The sequence below is a fragment of the Cygnus olor genome, chromosome 6 (genome assembly GCF_009769625.2).
Source record: "Cygnus olor isolate bCygOlo1 chromosome 6, bCygOlo1.pri.v2, whole genome shotgun sequence".
NCBI classification, from domain to species: domain Eukaryota; kingdom Metazoa; phylum Chordata; class Aves; order Anseriformes; family Anatidae; genus Cygnus; species Cygnus olor.
Genome location: NC_049174.1, coordinates 20,806,328 through 20,830,042, shown reverse-complemented (window position 1 = coordinate 20,830,042; position 23,715 = coordinate 20,806,328). Strand labels below are relative to the sequence as shown.

The following is a 23,715-nucleotide window of genomic DNA, read 5'->3' as shown; positions in this document are numbered from 1 at the left end:
ACAGGATTCAAGAATGCATCTAATCCTTTAGACATAACTGGTTGACCAAGTCTGGGACTAGGAGTGGATTCAGCCGTACCTAGGCTCCTGACCTCTGTGGTTCAAGTTTAGAAAGCAAGGGGATCCACTCTGAGAATCATTGCTCAACAGGAGCTTTTCCTTGATGTAATGTCACCTAACCCAGTACCTTTACATAGTATATATCATCTTTTGTTTAGTATCTTTGAGGAGTGTCTTTTATATAATGTGCAATTAAGCATATCTTCCAATTACAATCAGTTGTAATCATTGAATCTTTGTTAAGTCACATAAGCATTGTTATCAATAAATCATATTGCTGCTTCTGTCTCCCAAGCAGAGTGTATATCATTTCTCTTTTTCCCACCTGTGACTCCGGGTCAGGGTGGGAGACAATGGTCAGGGGCAGACTTTCCCATCACCCAGAAAGTCTGTAGTGACAAGACAGGTCTGCTCCCTGCTGGAAAATTAAAACTGTTCTGAACCAACCCCTAATGGTATCAGTGGGATTATTTGCTTATGATACAACAAGAAATTAATTTCCCCTTCTGCTGACGAGAAGACAGAGCCTCTTTATCTTAGCGAAGGGCTTGGCCACTCTAATACATGATGCCATCACAAAGCAAAACACTGTTACCACACCAAATGCAATGCTAACATGGCGGGGAAAGTGCAGCTAACAAGTAGGGAAATGCATGTCAAGCACAGGAATATCTGGGCTATCACTTTCATATGATTCTGGCTTCATATCGCTGGAGTTAGTCTCAATGTCCAGTCTTCTTAATAAAAATCTTAAATTTATAAGAGCCAGGATTTTCAGAGTCTTGTTTCAAAACCTATCTGGATAGTTATCATCCAGAAAGATTGATGTGGATGAAGAAGTAAAGTCCAAGATCTCACCTTACAACTGCAACCCTTATCAGTGTCAAATTAAATAGGACTAATATAAAAAAAAAAAAAACAAAACGCATGCAGGTTATCAGAATTGTTGTATGCTCACAGAAAGGACAAAAAGGATGTAAGAGAGACAGCATTTCAAATATCTACCTAAGCAGCATCCTTACTGCAGACTGTCTGAAATCAAAGAATAGCACACAAAAGACCCCTTAAGACGTTATTAATTCTACCTAATCACACTGACACATACTAGACCAAAAAATCCATTACAAATACTTAATAAGGATAGATAAAATGCGTTTCTTTTATACTTAGTTCTATACACACATTTAAGGCTGCCCTAAGCCCTTCATGAAACTTAACAGCATCCTTTAGTCCTTTCCTTTTCATTTATTAAAAACTTGAGATCTTAAATTGGAAATTCTGTATTGATATGATACACTATGATATACTAAGACTGCAGAATTATATTAAACAAATCAGAAATACTTATTTTTCAAATATATATTCCAATGACCTTGACATTACTTTTTGTTGTGCAATACAACACTACCTTTCCTACATTACTATCCTAAGAATCATACATTTTAAACTTGATGATTTTCAAAGGCAATCTCTGAGTCCTTACTATTGCATTAATACATACTTTAGACTCCTTTAATTATTATCTTCCTTAGACCACAATGAAAAAAAATCTTGACCTACACTTGAAGAGGCAAAATAGCCTGAGAGACAGCTTTTGCTGCAGGCTTTTACTTTATTTCTGTTTTTAAAGGACAGTTAAAATATGCTCAAATTAAATTCAGGGGAGTTCTTATGTACAAACATAAGCCACAAGAAGAACAAATCAGCCGGATATCAGCAAAGGTGAAATGTAACTAAAGCTGGACGGGAAGATCTTATGTTGAGTATGTAGGTAGCTAGAAGCACCTGGAAGGAGAAAAGACTTAGATGAACTAAAGAAATTGCCATACATTATTTCACCTATGACATATACCGCCTAGGAAACAAAACTGAACTGCAGCAAGTAAGTGGAGCAGAAACTGTTTATGCAAGTCAAGATTCCTAGAAAACCAACAGTAAAATTTTGCTATAAGCACTTTTGTAATTTGGTGTTTGTTTTGCTTTGGGGCAGGGGGCTTGACACAACAGAAGGATGTTTCATCTCTGCATTGAAAAGGCATTCAACTTTCAGAATGAGCATATACTTTAGCCCTAACACTCTTTGCTGTTAACAGCACTGAAAGCTGTCCGTCTCTTAACTTGCAGCTCATTAACTGACTTTCTCTTCTTGGTCTATATTGTCAATATTTGAATTGTTCCTGTTGGTTTTTTTCACTTAAGCCCCCCCCCCCACACACACACACCACACCACCACCACCTTTCAAAACTATTTTATCCTAAATAACTTATTTTTGTCTAGCTCTTATCACATGGCCAAACAAGATGTTTTGGCATCTCTTTTTTCATTACACAGAAACACTTTCCTTGTTGATGCAGAGACCACTAAAGGAGTCATCAGCTCTGGGGTTAAGTAAAGATGATTAATGTTGACCAGAAGACAGATTATTTTTTTCCCTCCTCACAATCGCCTGAAACGAAATCAAGCTGTGAGAATAAATAGATGATTAATGTTGCAATAGAAACAAACCCATTATTTCTACATCCAGATGGCTTCTAAGAATTATCCACATGCCTATGTAAGGTGAACCTTTTTTTTTTTTTTTTTTTTTAAGAAAAACAGACAAGTTTTTCAATAATGTAGTACTAGATATAGTGTAAGGTTCAAATTTGTCATCCACATGAGACCCATAACCCATAAAGTATATATTTTTCAGTTGGGTAAAAGTTAACATAGCTTGGTATTTATGTTCTTGTAGGACTGATGTGGAGTTGGACATAAAATTTATCGTGTAACTCAAAAAAAATTCTCCAGGTAGCCTTTCTCTACTACACCAGTCACATACAATTCAATATGTGCTCCAGATGATTTAGTTCTTCTAAAAACAATGTCAGCTAATTTTCTGGAGCTCTTTCATATGATTAAACATTTTAATCAGACTGAAACACGAATGCTTGTTAGCAAGAAGTCTGCATCTCAGTGCTGAAGGGTGAGTAAGTGAAGAGATCAACACTACAAAGAGTTCTGGATTACTAGATTCTACCAATACTTTTCCCTTATCACGTAACTAACTGGATCAGTGGTTTACTAACAGGGTCACATTTCAAGTATTCAAGGAGCCTCAATGTCCTGATGTTCTGAGGCCTCACACCACAGGCATACACATGGCTGACATCTCAAGCGATAGAGCTCAAGGACGCTGTCAGAAATCTCTAGTACAACATTGTTGCCTGAAGGATGTTTCTCACTTTCATCAACTGTGGGAACTGTTTCAGAGAACTCCTGGAGCCTCTGAAAAATGAGAGAGATCACGCAAATGAAAACAACACTAACTTAGAAAAAAAAATTTATATAGTTTTACCTAAAAAAGAACCCGTTATATGTCATGCATTTAACATAAACCTGCTGCTAAGCATGTTGATGTACCCAGCACAGAATGAGCATACTAGTAGGGCTTGTGTACAGAGCGTAAACTATGATTTGCACAGCACTACTGGACCAGTATAATGTTCTATTTTTTATTGCTGTCTAGCAGTTACTAATGTCAGTAACAACAGAAACATTATTTAAAAAAAAAAAAAAAAAAAACATGAAACACATAATACTCATATTCCTTTTTTTTTTTTTGACTAAAAAATCTTTTTTTCCCCTCCTCAAAATCTTTTTTTCCTAAGGCACATTAAAGTCAAGTTTTGAATTTTTACTGTCCTTCTCTCCCACTGAATTATCTAAATTCAGTGCCAAAATACAAGAGCTCTGGATTAAAAAAATACATATATTTGTTGTTTTTGTTGAAAAGAAGTCTACACAAAACCAGTTTTCAAGTCTTTTTTCTTGCATGTAAGAATTTTCCTAATGTGATAAATATGAAAAATATACACTACCTATACATTGATATAATGGAAACCTCATACTGCATGCAGTTTTCTGTTTTTGCCTCTCTCTTATATGAAACTAAACAGATTTTTTTTCAGCAGTCACATGCTAATGACATAATGAACAGTAAGTTGGATAACAATGCCTGTAAAAGGACCAGTCCCCAGATTTCACATTTCATCGGTCTCGTTCTGTTTTGTTTGTTTGTTTTCCTTTCCTTTTATAACACCAAATCCCAGAAACTCTGAGGAGAGTTACAGCACTTCTGTGTTAGGCTCTTTGCAAACATTACAGAAGCAATCTCCAGGGCAGAGAGCTTATAATTAAACACTCTACTCCTAGAGGGTTTTGGCACACACATGGTGAGTGGCCCAACTGATGTCAAGCCTGGCAAACAAAGTATTTATTCAGATAAATATAAAAAACGAGTTCAGTTTCACTGAACTAATTTTAAACCACTCAAACTCACTGTATTTAGAAGCAGGGAAGTTCTGGGCTGACAATGATTCCAGCTTCACAACAGCTCTGCATATGTGTTTGGGGAGAAGCTGATGACAGAACAGCTTTAGCACAATGCATTGGAGCATAGACACAGGGGACAGGATGAGGCCCTTCTCTCAGAACCTCCATGGTTTAGAACTTACAAGACAGGATGTGTCATTTATACCAAAGCTCTTAGTCAAATACCACCATATCTGTCTCCACCCAAGTCCGGCTGGATATAGTACACTGAAAGAAAACAATCATTCTAGAAAAAGGCTACTGTACCACACAAAAACAGGCGGGGAATGACACCATTAAAAACAGCAGTCTCCTTGTACATGGAGGCCATGTCTTCCTCTGCTGACATATCCGTGCCTTCACTAGTCGCTGGTCACACCAACCAGTCACAGGAAAGCAGGTAGCGTTTGAAGGTGAACAAAATGGCAGCACCCTGCCATAAATTGGCAGCTCCTTGGGTATGTAGGGGAAAGGCCTACTGGATCTGAGGTAATTTGTGTTAACCAGAAGGTGGTTGTTGTTACATTCCTCCCCCTCCCCTTTATAAATCTGCATCTTCTTGATTGCCAGTTTGGGCTATCCTCTTCATAGGGCAAAGACTGAGTCGGTCATACAAGTAAAGGACTAGGTGTCCACAATAAAAATTTCCAAATTCTCCTGAAACTGTGGTACCTTAATGCCTTAGCTCCCTTTCTCTTTTAGAAGTTTTATTCTGTTGCATAAATCAGACTTCTATTTTAAAGTTTATAAGAGAAATCCTCCAACATTTTCTCCCTGCCATAGTCCTCAGGTAGCTAAATGCCCCAGTCTGTGAATGGAAACGCCTTCAGGAAAATATATACTGACAGAATTATTAGTCTTTACTTATCAGTCTTTTCCCTATTAGTAGTCTTCTCTGTTGGAAAAGCATTCTGAACATAGATTTTACTAGTGAAACCAAGGATATTATTTGTAAGTATTCTGTAATACGTTTATGAGAATGCCAAAAATACTTGATTTTTCCAGTAACAAGATAAATTAGGGAATGCAGCAAACTGCCTCCCACAGCTGACAAGGTTCAAGAGCCACACTCGAAGTGCTGCTCCTTCTCTTGGGCTTTGGAAGGCAAGGAAGGGTCAGTAGAGAAACTTGAAGGTAAATTAATCACATGCACATTGCAAATCCTGATCTTGACAATCAGTGCTTCTTGGATGATTTTTAAGTTTTCTTCTGAATACTAACTTTAATGACAATATCTGAAATCACATCCCTCTGCACTCTAAGCAACATTCCTTGAATTTTAGAACTCTGAATCCTGACAGAACCACTGGCTGCACTGTGGTTGCTAACACATTGCAGAAGACTTACTGCTTTCTTGTAAAATATTTTTCCCTCATTAAAGCACATGCAAAGCAGGAGTTGAAAACAAAAATACCATGAACTGGCAGTAAAAATGCCAATAAGCAGATTGTTAAACTCTCCACAAAAAAAAATAACAAAATAAAATAAAATAAATCACTGAGTTTACTCATCTAGGCATGCTTAGCTCAAACCTATATAGTCATAGCACCAAGTCATGTATCAGACAATTTTTCCAACTCAGAACTAGAAACAAAACATCCAGAGCATGGTGAGTTCCCTCACCACACTTCCTAACAACAAAAGTACACCAGCGTGTTGGAGAGAATTAAAAAAAAAAAAAAAAGGGGGGCGGGAATAATTAGAGACTTGGAGACGAACTAATTTCTGAGAAAAAATGTAAGATATCTAGCTGCTTGTAGCATGTCTAAAGGATGAATGAGAAGGTATATAACTGACAGTCTAGATGTTTTAGACTGATTTAAGGAACATTGATAATGTATTTAGAAGTTGTATCACAAGTAGTAAGAAAACATAGATGAAAAAAATGTTTTAAATATGATACATAACTGAGGTGGGAGAGAAAAGCCAGTTACTGTTAAACCTTGTTGCATGAAACATTGTGGCCCCACATGAAAATTGCAAATTTCACTATAGCCATTTGACAAAAAGAGTCACAGCTAGACCCAAAGGGAATACAAGTTAATAGCCCATACCCACATTCTTGTGGCTAAATGTAAGTCAACAGAAGGCACACCAGACAAGCCCCCAGGCAAACAAAAATTTGTTAAGATTTGTTACTCATACTAGTACTTCAGGGTTCAAGTTGCACACAGTCAACTTGCTTTTAAATTACTTTTTAATAAAAATATTGCACTCCCTACATGCAAGAAAATTTTAACAAGTATTCATATTGAATCAACATGAAATTTTAGATGTACATTAATATGTTGCAGTTGTAGAGTGAGCAGTATGACTACTTAATGTCTAAATAACATGAAAAAACAGTTTTCTTTTATATCTACCTGAAACAAATTTCATCGATTTTTACAGTTCTCGTGGTCACATTTAACAACCCAAGTAAGGACAATCTCTGCAACCATTCTGTCCTCACAATAAGGTGTAATCCCCTCTCTCTGCTGGGACAAGAAATTAGAACAGTGCGCTAGAAGGGCTCCATCAACTGTTCAAAGAAAGCTATTTCATTTCTTCTTTTTAATGTTGCATTTGTAAGCTTATTTTACGGGGCACAACATAGCTTAAAGAAGAGATGTAAACAAAAATGCAAGTTTTATTTTACTTCCCAGTTGTAATCCTTACCGCTTACCTACTATCTCACCCATAAAAGTGGAAATTTTAGGGGAGGAAAGAGAAAGCTAAGAAAACTGCCAGCAACAGCAACAAAACAAATTAATGATTTGTATGTGTTTTACTCAGCATTGCTTGATGTATGCTTTTCCTTGATTCTGAATCTCAGGATTTTAACTCTGCTTCCAACAGCTCATCACTGTAGGGCTATAAAGTCCTGCTGAACAAGGATTGTTCAAAGTTGATATAGCTATGGCTCTTTCTGTTCAGTTACATGATGTCATGTTCACTCCTTAGAAGAAATCCTCCAGGTTAAAAATTACTTGTATTGTTGTTATCTTCATTGATAACAGTATCTGAAATGTCTTCCTCTCTTCGATTTTTCCTTCTAAAAGCCCCATTATATGTGCTTCTTACTCTGACCTGCAGAACTTTTCATAATCATTCCCTGAAAACTTCTTGCCGAGTTTCTTTCACAGTAATTTCCTACAACCTACTGACTCTCTGTGCACATAATTGAAAACTGAACAGTACAATAAGAGTGCATCTGAATGTAAATGTAACAATCTGAAAAAAAAAAAGAATAGTGTTTAGCTCTAGCTTAATTTTGATTTCAAGTGCTTCATAAAAACTGTCTGGAAAGCTGATGCCTCCTATTATTTTTTCCTACTTACTCAGCAGTTCATCCAAGAAAGGCTCAAGATTCTGTCTTCAGAGTTTAGCATTATTTTTCCATTAGAAGAAAGAATTTATTTCTGGTACTATTAGTAATGAAATCTCCACTTTCAGGATGAGAAGTGTATCCCAAAGCTGAGAAGATGACAGAAGAAAGCAGTAAAGTTCAGTCTTTGACGCAGACAAAAAGGGATTCATTTATATGAGATGCTAAATGCTGTCATCTCCTTCTGACTGTGCTCTTGCACATCCAATGGAGATAAAGGACAGAGATAGGTTCTTTGCAGAACACGCTGGCAGCAGGTAAAGGCAGGCTGCAATGCCATTTCAAGTAGACAAAAGAAACAGCATTTTTAAGATTGAAAAAAAGAAGTGAAACAATAGACCTAGAGCTGTTCCAGGCTCCTTGAAATCCTAAAGGCTGAGAGCAAGCCTGAATGCTTAAGTTTTCTGAATAACAGCTGTTTTTCCAAGTCGGTGCTTGCCAATCCCGAGGCTACAAACTGGTCCCTTGACTAACGTATCCATATTCTTGCCTCTAGTCTCGACAGTAAGGTTTTATCTCTGTTAAGCTTATTACTTTGGAAAAGAGCTCTAGTTTTCTGGCACATCTAGCAGAACAACAAATGACAGTCATGAAAAAAGTGCACAGCAGCTTCCCTTTCAAAATATCATACTCCTAAAAGTCTTTTTTTTTTTTTTAATAATTAAAAAATCACTGCCAGTACAAAGCAACTGGACCTGCTCTGCAGTTCAGTGTGGGAAATAATTATCTAAAAGCTTCAGCAGAAAGGCAACATGTAACTTACTCTGATTGAAAACTGCAGACGCCCATGTGCATCTGAATCAATTAAAAAAAAAGAAAAAAAAAGAAAAAAAATCTCAACAGTTGATATCTCCTCCTCAATTCTCCAAACACCCAGTAGAATCACTGCACTTCAGTGGGCAAGGAGCATTTGGAGTTCACTACATCTTATATCATGCAGTTTTCTCTTCGTACTTCAGAGCACGCTGTCATTCGATCTTGCTCTCAAAGCAGAGAATTTGCTTAAATCTGTTTGTTTCTTTGTTTTGAGGATAGGTTTGAGGCTTTCCAGCCTTGCTGTTCTTCACATTAGTGAAACTCCCTCTTTGAATCCTCAAACATATATACCCAAGAAGTCTGGAAAATTACAGGGCAACCAGGAGAATTTGACAGAAGTATTTTTGAGTATAAGCATCATTGCAGACCCACTTTTATTTAGATTAATTGTTAGATCTTCCACTACATGAAATGGAGAAGTTCTGAGGTACATGAGTACGGAATTCTCTTCTTCAGCTGACCTGCTCTGTCTTTGTGAACTGGTGACCATCTGTCTGTCTTCTTAACTTTTTGCAATCATTTGTCAAGAGGAGACATGCAGAGATTTACAGCACTATCCTATTCTACTATGTCCCATAGTATGCACATCTAACATCTTCCACTTCATTGGCTTTCCTATTCCAGGACTTTTTATAGGGCCTATTGCTTACACACAGTAATAATAACTCCAAACCTATTTGTGCCTCTTGGCCATAAGATTTAATTGAAAATAAGATATGTCTTACACTAGTGCTGCTACTGTGTTGTGGTGGCACAAAAACAACAACAAAAAATCCTACCTGAACCTTTTCATTAATTTTCTCCTGCTATATAGTATTCTGAGTGGGAAATTCCTATACATAGGAGAGAGCGAAGGAATACCCCATTTCCTGCTATGGATGCTCTCCAACCTTCTCATTCTCCCCTTAAATCTTGTGTGGAAGAGACTAAACAATGAATTACATAAGGTGCAAAATACAGGAAAAATTAATATGGTCTCTCTTATTTCATAAGATGGAATCCACACAGAGACCTTTCCTTCTCACTGTATGTCAGCAAGAATGAATCTGATTACATACATGTTGCATGAGCTACCTCTAAGATATAAATATCTCACTCCTAATAAAAGCATGACCAACAATGGATTTGCCTTTTATCTTTAATGTTTTGCGTAATCTGTGTTTTAGAGTACCCTTTTGCCACATGTAACTCACTATACAAGTCAGGTTATATAACTTTTCTTGTGTGCACAGAGTATTTCAAAAAAAATATTCCTTCAGGCTTTCAGCAGGCACTTGTCTTGTTTCTTGACTTTGCCCGTCTTTGAGGTCTGTCTTGATACTAACGCTTAGTTAATTTTCCTATTGCTGGAACGCTTTCTTTGTCATTTCTTGTGCACCTCATACTAGCCTTAGTCTTTACACCCAACATTTGTGAGTTGCTTAGGCCAGCTTGGGGCAAATGGTTTGATCTCTCTGCTTCCCTCAGTGAACTAGAACCCTTATCTCCTTGGTTTCATATCTAGTACCAAGTTTGAAATCACAAAATCCTTTTCAAATTATTTAATAGTATCAAAACGGACACCCAAAGTTATGCTGTCTTGACTGATTCCAGCATGCAGGACTCTAGGAAACACTAAAGCTCCCATGTGCCATTTCCCTCTCAAATGCTTTTTCCTGTCTGTACATACATAGGCCATAGATCAAGAAAATAATATCCATAATTGCTCCGCTAAACTCTTTGTCCTCCTACATGAAGACATATGACAAGCGCTACCAATTAGAAGACCAGGGATAATTTAAGCAATACAATTCATTAAGACCTGCATTCAATATGGAAAGACAAAACAAAACAAAACAAACAAACAAAAAAAAAAAACCAACCGTATTTCAGACATAACTGTAGTAGTTTTCTTTCATGAGCCCTCAGTATGAAGCACCCCCCTGGCTTCAATACAGCAGCATAAAACAAAAATCCATCAAGCTGAAAAGAATGTCATATAGCATTTCAGCAGCCATTTGAGAGATACAAACGACAAGATTTTGGCATCCTAAACATTTGTCTCTATAACGGAGCAGCTGACCAAGCACAGTTATCCTTGATCTCTGGAGGTAGAAGGGTGACCATACAATTTCATCAGCTTTGCTTTTAAATGTATGCCACTGCCCCTTGAAAGGTCATTCACCTAAAATAACACTTATGTGATAACAGCATGATCATTAACATACTTGTCACAGATTCTTACCAACAAGTGAGCCAGATGCAGTTTTTCCGTTTCAGAATAACCAACCAGTTAAAGGGGTCATCCAGTCGGGATGAATCATGCCATGACCCTAGGAATTTCACCCAGACACTTAACACAGCAAGAGTGTGTTGCCGACACTTGTTCTATGCACTCATTCCCCAAATGATGCTGCTTTCTGTGCTAATGTATTCCTGCCAGGATGCAGCCACAACACTTACAGGTGGCTCCAATTCAGAGCCCCTAGAACGCTGGCTAAGGTGGCAAGGTTGTAAAATCCTTCCTTCTATCTGCATAGAAAGAAAGTGGAAATCCATTCTGAAAACAGTCAACTAAATCAGTGATAGTTATTTAAACAAGCAACAGGACTTTGGTTGAAACAACATGGGAAGCTCTTTCTGCCCTCTCCCCCTGCAGCGTATTGCTAAGGACAATTTTTAACTGTCAGCTGAACACAAATACACAACAAACAGTACCTTAATGCAGACTGGCAGCACATTCTTCTGGATCACTTTTCAACCTCACCCTGAGCACTGATGTTGCTTTATGAATTCCAGGTATGGCACTGCAACTACAAACTTCTGACTTGTTTGTACCTAGAAAGAGAGAATCAGCAAGATAAGTCTATATTGGATTTCCCCCTGAATTTTCCATTTAGAAAGATTATGTTAACCAGAATAAGCCACTTAGAAAGGACCACATTGTAGATCAAATAGCCCTACAATAAGTGTGCTTGAAGCAAGTGCTATAAGGAGTGATAAGCAGATGGGGATCTAGTATATTCTCATTTTAAAAGACATAGTTCTAATAAATAAAATTATTTTAAAGAGATTAAACAGATCTGACAAAGAACAAACTAAATTTAATACCTTCCTCTTTAGTTATAGGAAGGTCAGACTGTTTTGTTATAGGAGACACTATGAGTAGACATGAGCATTTTACTAGCTCATTCAAAAGGAAAACACAGGAGAAATAGGTAAGAAATGTGGAGATGTAGAAATGAGAAGGAAGAGCCTCAGGACAATGATTTCATGCTCAGCAACATTTGTCATGAATTTTCTGAGTCTTCAATTTAAAACACAATGTGAAACAAAGGGCCAAAACAAAATTCTCTGTTGCCTTGTAGTCATTTAGCCATGATCAAACTTGTGGACGAAAACAAATGTATTGTTGCAAGCCTGTGTACCAACTAGATATGAATGTAAATAACAGTCAAGGGCATGATAAAGGAAATTCTGATGTTAAGAAATAATTTGTAGCAAAGTTATTTCAACCACAACAGCGGATTAACTTGGACTTCCCTGTGTGTATTTATGGAGAATTTCTGCACACAGATTTAACCATCTTACATTAAATGCTAGACTGAAGCATGGGCCATGTATAATTTCCCCCCACAAAATAAATTTTATTCCACTATAAGCTTTGATGTTATTTCAAAGGTAGGGGAAAAAAGTATTTTGTAATTTTGAGTTATTTATTTTGTATATTTTATTGTCTGCATTTCTTTAAAATAAGGTTTTGTCTCTTTTTTATAAGTTACAAAACACATGGCACAAGATCTTTTCTTAATAATTAAAACAAAACAAAAAAAATAACACAACCAAAAACATGTAAATTAAAGTAAACCAAGCATGGCATGCCAGAGCTGGTCAAAGACTTCTGCCAGTTAGCTCTATGAGAGAATTTGAAGTTAGCTAGGTAGCGGAGAACAAAAATGAAAAAACAGTGCTCTCCGCTTGAGGGATTTTATTATCTACTGCAACAGTCCACCCAAGAACTTTTCCCTAAGGACACCATGTTCTTTCTGGAAGAGGTTGTGCACCAACAACAGATTCTGCCTCGGGGATTCTCTGGCCAGTTTTTTGGGGTAAGGAAAGCTGGGATGCTGGCTTGGTTGTCTTGGTTTCCGTATGTCCATGGACAGTGATGGTAACCTGGCAACTGCGGACTGAGCAGTGTGCCCATTTTGCAGACAGGCAGGTCAAGCAATAGGTTTATACCACAGCAAATAAAAAAAGAATGAAAGGGAGAGGAGTATCTTTGAAAAATCTTCGTATGTTTTTTCCTGTATCGATTATAATGTGTACTTTTGGTCCAAAATTAAACACTTGAAAAGCAATTATGTTGATTATTTAGACAACCAACTGCATTGACATGTGATATCATAATGCAGTCTGACACTAAACATACATAGTATTTTCTTAACTGTTTGACTCATGAGTTATCGATTGAAATTTTTCTCCAACCCTTTTCCAAGTACTTAAGAACAAATTATTTTTTTGCCGGAGGGTGTTTTGTTTCCTGCTTAAGAGCACTGAAACAGAAGCTGTTACATCTAGCCTTTGCCACTGCTGAGCAGTGTAACGTGAGTACACGCACTACAGCCACAGGTATGGCAGAAAGCACACTTTTCCTCCATGCCTTACTAAATAATACATTGGCAAACCAAACGCATAAGAGATTTGGTGTCTCGCAACTGCTATCAGGCATGTGTCAATCAGGCTTCATGTTTGTTAGTCAAATGAGACCAGTGAATAAGAGAAAGTTTACGTTTGCCTTCCTTTTAACAGGCACACAATGAGTGCAGCAGTGTCACGAGAGGAAACCTTGACCGAGAAGAGCCCAGCGGTAAGACAAGCTCCTTACAAATACACAACTTCATGCATTTTTTTTGGAAATAGATTGTCTAGTACAAAGCCTGATACTGTTCATGTGATAAACATGCGGGAGGGGGCAAAAGAAAGAAAAAAGAGCATGTATTATTTCCTAAAGTCCCACAACTGAATAATACTGTTTTTTCTAATAAGAGAGGACTAGAAACTATGTGGCTTTGTGGGTCAGATGTGCAGAAGGTTAACAGAGAGTTAGTGGTCCAGTGTGATTTACCTCAAAATATTGGAGCCTTGTAGCATTTGCTAGAATAAGCATCTCTCCAAATTTATATTTGAGACAAAGTTTATAATTTAACTGTGAGTATTGGTATCAGTATAAAGGTTTGCATGTTAAATGACAGCCCAAACTACTTTATTTTCCTCAAAATACAACCAGGATTTTGGAAGCACTTGAAATTTTGTAGTAATCGAGAACTACTCTAACTCTTTTATGCTTGTCTGAGATACTTTATTAAGCATTTGAAATGTAAATGAAGAAATGCTATAGATACTTGCAGCTCTGCTTACCTGCAGAAGAAACTGCAAGCTCTTCAAGTGATGGTGTCAGAAGCATGCAGCTAGCTCTCATATGTACATTCAGGAAGTCTTCAGAGAAGAGATCTTCTAGTAACATGGCCAGTAAATATTAGTCACCAGATAGAGGGAAGAACTGAAGCATCTTCCGTTCCTCTCTCTCACATCCCCCTGCCTCCCTTCCCAGCATGGCCATAAACTAAGGGCTCATCTGCTTTTTGTTCTAGCCCTTCCTCTGGGTCCTGGTGGTTGGGCTGCAGTGGTTTGGAACAGGCATCATCTTGAATGAGCTACAGCCCCCATGGGCAACATGTTGGCCCTTCTCTCATAACGTACATACTTTGTCTGCTCTCACCTTCATTGAAACAAGCTAGCTTTACAAGTGGCCAGCAAAAGTTAAGTACAGTCAGCAAAGACGGTAAGAAACGCTAAAGGCTGTTGAAGCCCAACTCCAAATCTCTGTTTTTTCTTATTCCCCCAATTTTCTTCTTGCACTTTTGTAAAGGCTAAGAAGGCTCTACGAAGCCCAAGAAACAATCCAAATTACTGACAGTTTCAGATATGCAGTCATCATCAAGTACTTTATTTGAGAATGAATTGCCATCAGCATGCTGTAGAGATTTAAGCAACCATGAACAGGTGGAGAAAGTGGCTTATAGTCAGGTTTAGGCCTAACTTCAAATTATTTGCTGACAATTGCAGATGTCACAATGAAATTTCTCTTTTGCAGGGAGAAACAAAAATCTCCACACAGTCTCAGTACAATCAACTCACAGTAGCCAATTAATCATGCACACAAAGAAAATATGCCCATTTTCTCTGTTGTACAACACCCAGGTCCCAACCTAGACAAGCAGAAAAAAAAGTTACCATTCTCAGTTAAATCTAGCTTGAGAGCTGAGGCAGAACGAGACAAATTTCAGACTACTTTTGAATGACCCCATAACACCTACTCTGGAAACCACTGAAATCAACTAAAGGAGCCAACAGCACCAAAGCATTCTGAAGCACGCTTAAAGCAGAATATAGAAGAAGGGAATATTGCATAAATGTACTCACCTGAGTTAGGGAAAGTTTGCTTCCCCATCTAAAGTCAGGCACAGGTGCAATTTAAACCAGGAGCATTTCTAATGTGCAGCCCTGAGTGAGGTTGAACAGTCTCACCTCCGGTGAATTTATCAGCGGTGCTTCATTTTGGGTTAAAATCAGATCTGTTTAGGACTTTGATGGAACCAAACAGCCTAGACCAACAGACACAGGTGGTGGAGTAAGGAGGGGTGTGACCCTCTTGTTTACAGAAACACAGAGCACCATTGCATCAATCATGACAGATTGCATCATTCCCAGGGTACTAGGAAGACAGGCTGGTACTGCAAAAAGCTGAGGGAGAGATAAGTCTTGGGCCAATTTCCGGTTAGAAGGGAGGGGAAAGCTGTGAGTCAGGGAACTCTTTCCTATTATGCTCAAAGAAGGGGGATCTTGAATTTCCTTTACAAGTACCCTTGGAGTGCAGACGTCTAGTGCTCCTCCTGTGTTTCTTTCTTCTAAGTGAAATACTGCAAAGCACTCAAATTCTGGTTAAATATTTATGTCAAAACAAAGCAAACAAATAAAAAAAAATCCAAACAACCCAACAATGCAGACTGAAGCTGAATTATATGTAAGCATGTTAAAGCACATAACAAAAAGGGAGGTGTTAATGAAGTGAGAGTTTGATGAGCGGTTGAGTTTTAGTACTTGTTAATATTTATTTCTCCTTATGGTTTTAAATGCATGTTCTCTGTATTCAAACTCATTTTGAATGAGAGATGAAAACTTAGATTAGAGTATTCGCTACAGGGCACTTTATGCCAAAAACCTTGAAATCAAAACTCCTGGGAGCTGATTTCAGCAAACAGGTAGCAGATTTCAGCAATTGGTGGAAAATGATGGAATGGCGATTTTCCTTTCCAAATGTGCTGTGAGAAAGATGGAATAAGCCTCTGTGAGGACACAGAAGGTCAACTGATCAGAAAGATTTGATATCAGCACTTAGTAATTTACGTGCTAGAAGAGTTACTTTGCAATTGGAGCACTGTACTGGGATGTGTTTTCACACTGTAGAAGTGGTTGGGTTCTCACAGCTAGTACAGTAACCCTTCTATCTCATAGCTATGCATCAAAATGCTGTGCCTTGCTCTACAATGCTGACAGTTGCATCAAATCTGAAAGAAACCAGCAGTCACCTGTCACAACACCTTTCAGTGCAGCACACATTGATTACTAGGCACTCATTCATTAGCCCCCACTTTGTTTGAAATTCTTTCTAATTGTGTGCTTGCTGCTTTTCCATTCTTGAAAGACAGCAATTCTGCTGGCAACCTTAGGGATAAAATACCTGAACAACACACTTAATTCACTCTTTAATTAACTTATTCATCCTTTATGAACACAGTGCCCCCTTTCATTGACTCTTGTTGTAATATCCCTTCATGAATTAAATTTTAATGGGTATGATTTTAAAAGTGCAGCTTTTAGACATGAGGGAAACACAATGGTATTCTAAGATCTCTGAAAAAAAAATGTCATTCTTTTAGCCATTTTGCATAGCAAGCCATTCTTAACAGAATTATAATGGAATATCATAATGCTGAAATAAAGAACTGATATTTTTTTTCCATGGAAAAAGGAAACCAAAATATTGATTGTACCTGCAATAATAATACAGTTTTCTTATAGCACCGAAGGCTGCAATAAGTGTGAGTTAAACTATGTTTTAATAAGATGGAAAACTGTTCAGTGTTTGGGAGTGGTGGCTGACAAATCCAAACATTTCACAGGGATGTAGGTAATGATACTGATCCATACTGTGACTTCCATGTACTTTGATATTGGGCCCAATTTCCAAGACCTTTTAAACCTCTACTATACCTATTATAATAGCTATAGGCTAATTTTTACTCTAACTGTATTTCAGAAATGGCTCTTCTGGATTATTTTCTCAGCTGTATGAAAAGACATGTTATAAATTAGTTTCAACAACAACAAAAACCAAGAATACATGCTTTGCAGAAGTAAAAAGAGCTGCAACTCTGCATAAATACAAATAATTTCAATTTTATAGGTATTGCTAATAACCAATAAATAAAAAAATACCCACATGCAATTGCCATGATGAAAACTGTTCAGAGACCATACATTGCCTCAATGGAAGGATCCACATCTGCTGCTGCCAGCTTGGATGGATACAAGAGTAGATGGTATTTTTGCTTTGTCCGGGCCCACACTGTACCCAGAATTACAGCTTATCTCTTAGTCTACGGACGGTCCAGACTATACTTCAGACTTGCTGCCTGCCTCAAGATTAATTACAACATAGAAAAAAAAAAAAGCATAAAACTTCCAGAGTCACTGTTTTCCAAAATAAAATATCAATCTCAGCCATTTTAGAATTTTCCCAAGCGACACACTAAATATGCAGTGTATTAAATCGAACTTGCCCCACAAAAACAGGATGCTGCTTGTCAAATTGATGAAGTTAAAAGAAGAGACTCAGTTCATCTCCTTCATTCAGATATTGCTCTCATGACCTGCAATATGCATTTCTTAATCTCCGACCCTCCAAATTCAGTGCCCTAAATGAGACACTAGTCCTTTTTCCTCTTAACATGTTTAAACTTATTTTTAACATTTTCTCTTTACTAATTGATAGAATATAGTAACTTTGGTAAAAATACTTTCTCCTTGATTTTTCTTTTTAGCATTTCCAAATTTTGGAAAGTTGATTTAGTATCTCAAGTTCATTTCATATCAAGTTTAATTCACATCAAGTTACTGCACCCTAATCTAAAGTTCTAGTAACTGTTTATTAGTATGATATATTTAATTACTGATTATATTTAAGAGAAAAAAATGATTGAACTTAAATAGTCAAACAACAGCAACAGAAATAACCTGTCAGAAATGTATACAGTCATTTCCCCATTCCCTTTAAATCTGCAATGTAAACAATAATTGGAATGTATTTTCCAATAATTTTCTGTATCTGACATCTTCTGTCCTCCACTCTATGCAGCTAAATTTGTAGTATTTGTCAAAATGCAAGGTCACAGTGGCCAGTGCCTCTAAAATTTCTAGCTGTACACAAAGTGGAGAATTAGACTTTGCTAACATAAATAGCTAATAACACGTTAGTATAGACACCTTCCCAACTGAATCTGCTCCAGGTTGGTTTACTAGTGCTAGATTATTTCAGCCTGGAACGTGCAGAAAGATGGATAAACAATTAATCAGTCTATGGCTTACTCATTAAAGTACTGAAGATCAGTTCTTTTGCATGAGCTAGCACCACATTACAAATGAATAAGGCATAAATCTTGTATTTTGTGCTCAGGATAAATCCAGACAGTGACTGTTCACAGACGGACAAATATGATTGTTCCATCAACTCATGTTCTTTTAAGTTGGCAATTCCTGCTATTCCAAGGAAAATTTTCTTCTTAAAACAAACAAACAAACAAACAAAAAAAAAAAAACAAAGAGGAGTTTGCAGTTTCTGCAAAATTCATTTGGTTGGGGAAGGACAATCCAAGGGTCTTAAATGTATGTCACTGCACAAATCCTTACCATTGGTAGTTGGATATCCAGCTGTGTACCCAGCAGCTCTCACACCAAGACCATCCTAGCATACTTCTTTCACTTTTTTTTAAAAGTCACGTGCAAGTCAGTCAGCAAGTATATCTCATTTGATATCTGTGTGTCCGGGTGAGGTACTCATCCGCAGATCTGTATTTGGGAATGAGATTCCAGTTAGTGAAAACACACCGCAGAGGCAAAACTCTCCTGTGCTATTTTGAGCAGATGCTTTTAAATTGTACCAGAGCAGGAAATCATGGATCTGCTCCAAACCATGAACCTGAGTAATAACTGAGTTTGGAGTAGAGGTTCCTAACGATGCTTGCTCCAGCTCTAAACCATGACGGGACTAGGTTTCTTCTTTAAAAACTCTATAAAAGCTTTTTTTTTTTTTTTTTTTTTTTTTTTTTTTTTTTTGTGTGTGTGTTTGTACAGAAACAGAGTAGAACTTGCATTTCCCTGCCTCTATTTCCTGATGGCAAGGATTTCTCTTTCCATTGTGAAGTGGCTTCTGTCAGAGTCTGTAGCCAGCCTGTTCCTTGGCCTGTCCCGTGACCCCTGGGGGGTCCTGAGCAGCCCCGCGATGGCCTCTGCCAGCGCAGGGCTGTCGTCTCTGACCCCACATCCTGTTGCATTGCCAGGGCACGCTGGAGCTGCCTGACCTGACCCTGCAGAAAGGCTCTGTGAAGCTCCTCAAGGAGAGATGGGAGTCTGCCAGTGCTCTAAGACCCAGCCTGGTGCTCCAGTGCCTGCCAGCCCCACTGTCCGCAGCACCAGAGAAAAGCAGCCATGGCAGCACCGTGGAGAAAGTCCTGGCAGACAGCAGGAGGGCAGACATATTCAAGGAGGAGCCCCTGGGTGGCCCTCGCTGGATCGAGCCCTTCCCCATCACTGTGAAGGAGCTGCAGAGCCGCTTTGAGACTCTGGGTGGCAGAAAGGTGAGTGCCTGGGCCAGGGGGGATACCTCAAGGGAATGGAGTTGGGCCCCGAGGGTGCAGGGAGGCTTCCTGAGCCTCACGTGGCCTCTCTCCTCTGCCCTGCTGGGGGTGGGCAATGCTGGTGGTGGTGCTGGTGGACCGCAGCCCCTGCCACCCTGGAGCAGGCAGTTTAGTTTCCTGATGAATGAAAGGAACTGAAGGCTTGGATTTTCTACAACGAAACAAAGTTCTGCAGTTGAAAATGATTCCTGCAATATTACTGAGGATTTTATGATTCTATTGCTTTTGGAAACAAAAGAAAAGCACATGCAACTATGCCAAATAACCTTGTTTTGTAAAACAGAATGAATAGTAAAGTTCCCTTCCCATGAAGTTGTTTTGTTTTCCTTTGTTTTGTTTTGTTTTTCTGTTGTTGTTGGTGGTGGTTTTTAATATAATGCAGGCTTGTGACAGAAGCATCTTGCTTTCTTGCTGGTACACATAAATGCAACGTACTAATAATACATAGTATGGATGCTTGGGATTTGTGTCTGTGAGATAGGCCAATGGTATCACTATGTTAAATTTTACATCTACCATCTTGTCATAAATAGAGTTCTAATATTTGTTGAAGTCTGGATCTGAAGTGGAGTAGTAGCAAGCTTAGTGATAATGCCTGCAGACTTTTCTATTTGACTTCAGCGCACCTTTTTCACCGGTATGACTAAACTGGTTTTGCTCATTGCAAGAATTTCCTCTTTTGATACAAACTTTGTGTTCTACCACTTTATAACTGCTGCAGAATAACCCTGGCAGTCCATATAGTCACTCATTCTATGTTTTCCCCTTTAATTTTAATGCCTCGAGTGATTTGAACATGGCTTTCTGGTCCAGAAATTGGAGTTCAAGAGTAATGTATGCTGACCACAGTATAATTCATACTCAAAAAATCTTCTATTAAAAGATATTAGAAAGCTTTTTTATGTGAACAGTAAAATAGAAATTCATGCGATTCATGAAAAAGCTTTTAACTGGTGGTGTCAGATACATAATACAGGAAATAGCATGTACCAATAAATAAAGTTTAAAACTTAATGGGATTATTGAACACCTGTAAAGCTTTAAACATGTGAAACAGTCATAGACTCCTTTGAAGTTGCATATTCAAATGATTTTTAAGGTGGAGACCGTTTTGGTTGATCTGAGTCATTTTTTAATAATAGCAAAATAAACCTCTGTTTCCTATGAAGAAAGAAATTCGGTATGTAGACATTACCATTCTTGTGGGAGAAAACTGGTTCTTTTTTTAAATCTTACTATTTATAACTTCTTACTTAGAAAAGTAACAGAACTTATTCCCAGTCACAGAGCTTTTTTTGGGACTGATTTGCTCTGTATTGTACCAATTAAGGATTGATTTTTTTTTTTTGTCCAAAATTAGCTACTACTACCCCTGCAAATGTTTTGAATTCACTTTGAATTCGCTTGCAACTTAGAACCTTACCATTATTATTATTATTTCATTCATATACTTTATAAAAAATTATTTCCAAGTATATAAGAACACCTTTTTGCTAGGTGCTCCTTCAAGTGAAAATTTACCCTTTCTAATACAAAAGGAAAGCATAGGTTCAGTACAAGGAAAATACAAAATACAGATGCTTAAATAATATTCTTAAATAATATTCTTACATTTCAGTTTGTTTTGTAAAAAAGGAGTATCACCTGGGTGTAATGTGTGTTATTTTACAGGCTGTTAACAAGAAGTATCTTTTCCCCTAAGGTAAATAATATTAAGTAAAAAATAAAAATAAAATAAAGTTCCATTATATCAAGTTAAAGAACGTTTATGTAAATCACACTCATGTTAGTATGTCTTTAGTACAAAAGACAGCATAACTTCTTTCAACTTATTTTAAAATACTTTTTTACTTTACCCCATACTGCATTTGTTCTTAAAATAAACCTCTGATGCTGCTGTGTAGTTATATATTTACATTTCCCTTGTTACTTTAATGTGCATCAAGCTGCTTCAAATAGAAATAAGGACATGCAAAAAGCAAACAAACAAACTAATGATGAAACGATAGTTAATAAAACACATTGATATTCAAATAAAATTATTAGCAATCCCCCTAAGTAGTAATATTTTTGCACACGGAATCAAATCACTAAATTACAAATAGCTAATTACAAGCAGATTTCAAAAACTTTGGATTAAAATTTGTCTGTATCTGCAGAGCAATTTAAATTTTCAGTGATGTGTTTTGTGGTTTGAAAAATATTTACAAAATCACAACTACATTTCAAAAAAAAAATTAGTTCGCACTATAGTATTGAGATTTCCAATTAGTATATTTAATTGTGGTGAGATCTGGGGAAAGGTCTTTGTCCCTTCAATGTATAGTTAAATGCAGGGAGAGTTATTAGTTCTGACAGCCCCAACTTACATATATTGATGGAGAGTAGACTGAAAACTTGATAGGAAAGCAAAGCTATGAAAATTGTAATTAGTGGAAGCATAATTACAGGCAACTATTAAGTAATAAAGCCTAACATTATAAATACACTTTTTTTTTCAACTCAATTGCAGGTTTGAATATAAGTTTTATGCTATATATATTTTCCCTATATTACTTCTAGTAGTTTAAAATCCATGGAGTCTTTGTCACGTTAACCCAAGGGAATTATTTGCTATCATTTCCCTGCTGTTTGGTAGTATTTATTTTGGGATGTCAGAGCTTTTCCTTACTACCTCAAGGAGCCAGGAAGAAACAAAATAACAATCTACATATAGATAGATAGATACATATATATGTAGATGTTATATATATGCAGAATGTTATATATGTATATACAAAGATATATTTATTAATATTGCACAGCATTTTTCTTTCACCTTTATTTTGCCTAAGCTCATTTGAATATGCCAGTATATGGGAAAGAGTAGTCTTCTTAACACTTACTGTGCCTACCATGTGAAGTAAATGAAAATTGTAGAGCCTACTGGTAAAGGTTTCAAAAGTTTAAACTGCAAAGTTGAAAAAATAAGGGGTTAATTACAACTATTATTTAACCTTTTTCACCAGTACAGTTGTATATTCTTAGTGTTTCCCTTAGGAAGCAAAATATTAACATCTGAGTGTTAATAGTGTAGCTGTGAATCAGTTAACTGTGACCTGAAGTCAAAAGCAGAATCTTTTCTGCATCCATTGCCATAAGTCTCATCCGAATAACATTTATATACAAGAGCTTATGTGGAGCTTGATCTGTAGTGTGGGTCTGTACTCATAGTATCTGCTTCTGGGGTTATCTCCCATGGGCAAAGTAGATGTACTTTTACTCAGCTGAGGCTTCTGCAAGTGTAAAAATGTGGCTCAAAATAAGTAAGTAAAGACCTTTTGGTCTGATAATTTTAAAGAAACGTGATAGGAAAGGCTTGGCAATCACAGAATCTTCTAAGTGCTTTTGAACAAGGGACTCTGACTGGCATGCCATGTCACAAATTAAGACTACTTTCTAAAAACAGTATCTATTCTCTGTAGAATAAGAACATACCTGAAAAATAGTTCTGCTAGACAAGCCGGTAAAGAACACATCTAGTTCTATATGAGGAAGAAGAAGAAGAACTAGTGAGATTATGTGAGCAAATCATGGTTTAAGTAGATGACACATTTTGGATAGAGATAGTTACATGACATTGTAAAAAAAATAATAATTATATATATATACATATATATGTATATATAAAATCACACACACATGCAGACACCCCTTAAATGTTTTCACTATTTTCTCTCCTGTCAGTTGTTTGGAAAAGATAGCAGGAGTTTTAAAAAATGTCTGCCTCTCAGAGTTGAGGACATGCAGCAGTGCTAATGCGTTAAAAAAAAGCAGCAAGCTAAAGAGTAAAATATCCACATGATAAGTTTGCACTATTTTATTTGTATCACTAATGGGGCCTATTACAAATAAAAAGATCTTATCCAAGCTGATAAAACATGAAGCTGCTTAAGAAAATAGCAGTAAACGGTGGCAAGTGTTTACTTGCATCTCCACCAAAAGTAGTGGAGATACATTTTGAGTATAATTCTATCAAGTACTCAGTGATATAAGAAAAAACTGGTATCACAATATAATGCAAGGCTATGCACAAGTTTTAACAAACTGATTGCTTAGGA

General features: G+C 37.1%; 1 long non-coding RNA gene across 2 annotated transcripts in view; it reads right to left on the bottom strand.

Annotated features, from left to right (window-relative positions):
- Positions 1-14,982, bottom strand: part of LOC121072602 — a 33,306-nt gene extending 18,324 nt beyond the window's left edge. The window contains exons 1-4 of one of the 2 annotated variants that reach the window (XR_005821342.1): positions 14,874-14,982; positions 13,998-14,093; positions 11,295-11,414; positions 3,039-3,328 (exon numbers count right to left, since the gene is read on the bottom strand). This is a non-coding gene — a long non-coding RNA (uncharacterized LOC121072602). Of the gene's footprint in view, positions 1-3,038; positions 3,329-11,294; positions 11,415-13,997; positions 14,094-14,873 lie in introns of those variants that run through there. The other variant, XR_005821341.1, reaches the window with a different exon arrangement.
- Positions 14,983-23,715: the final 8,733 nt, after the last annotated feature.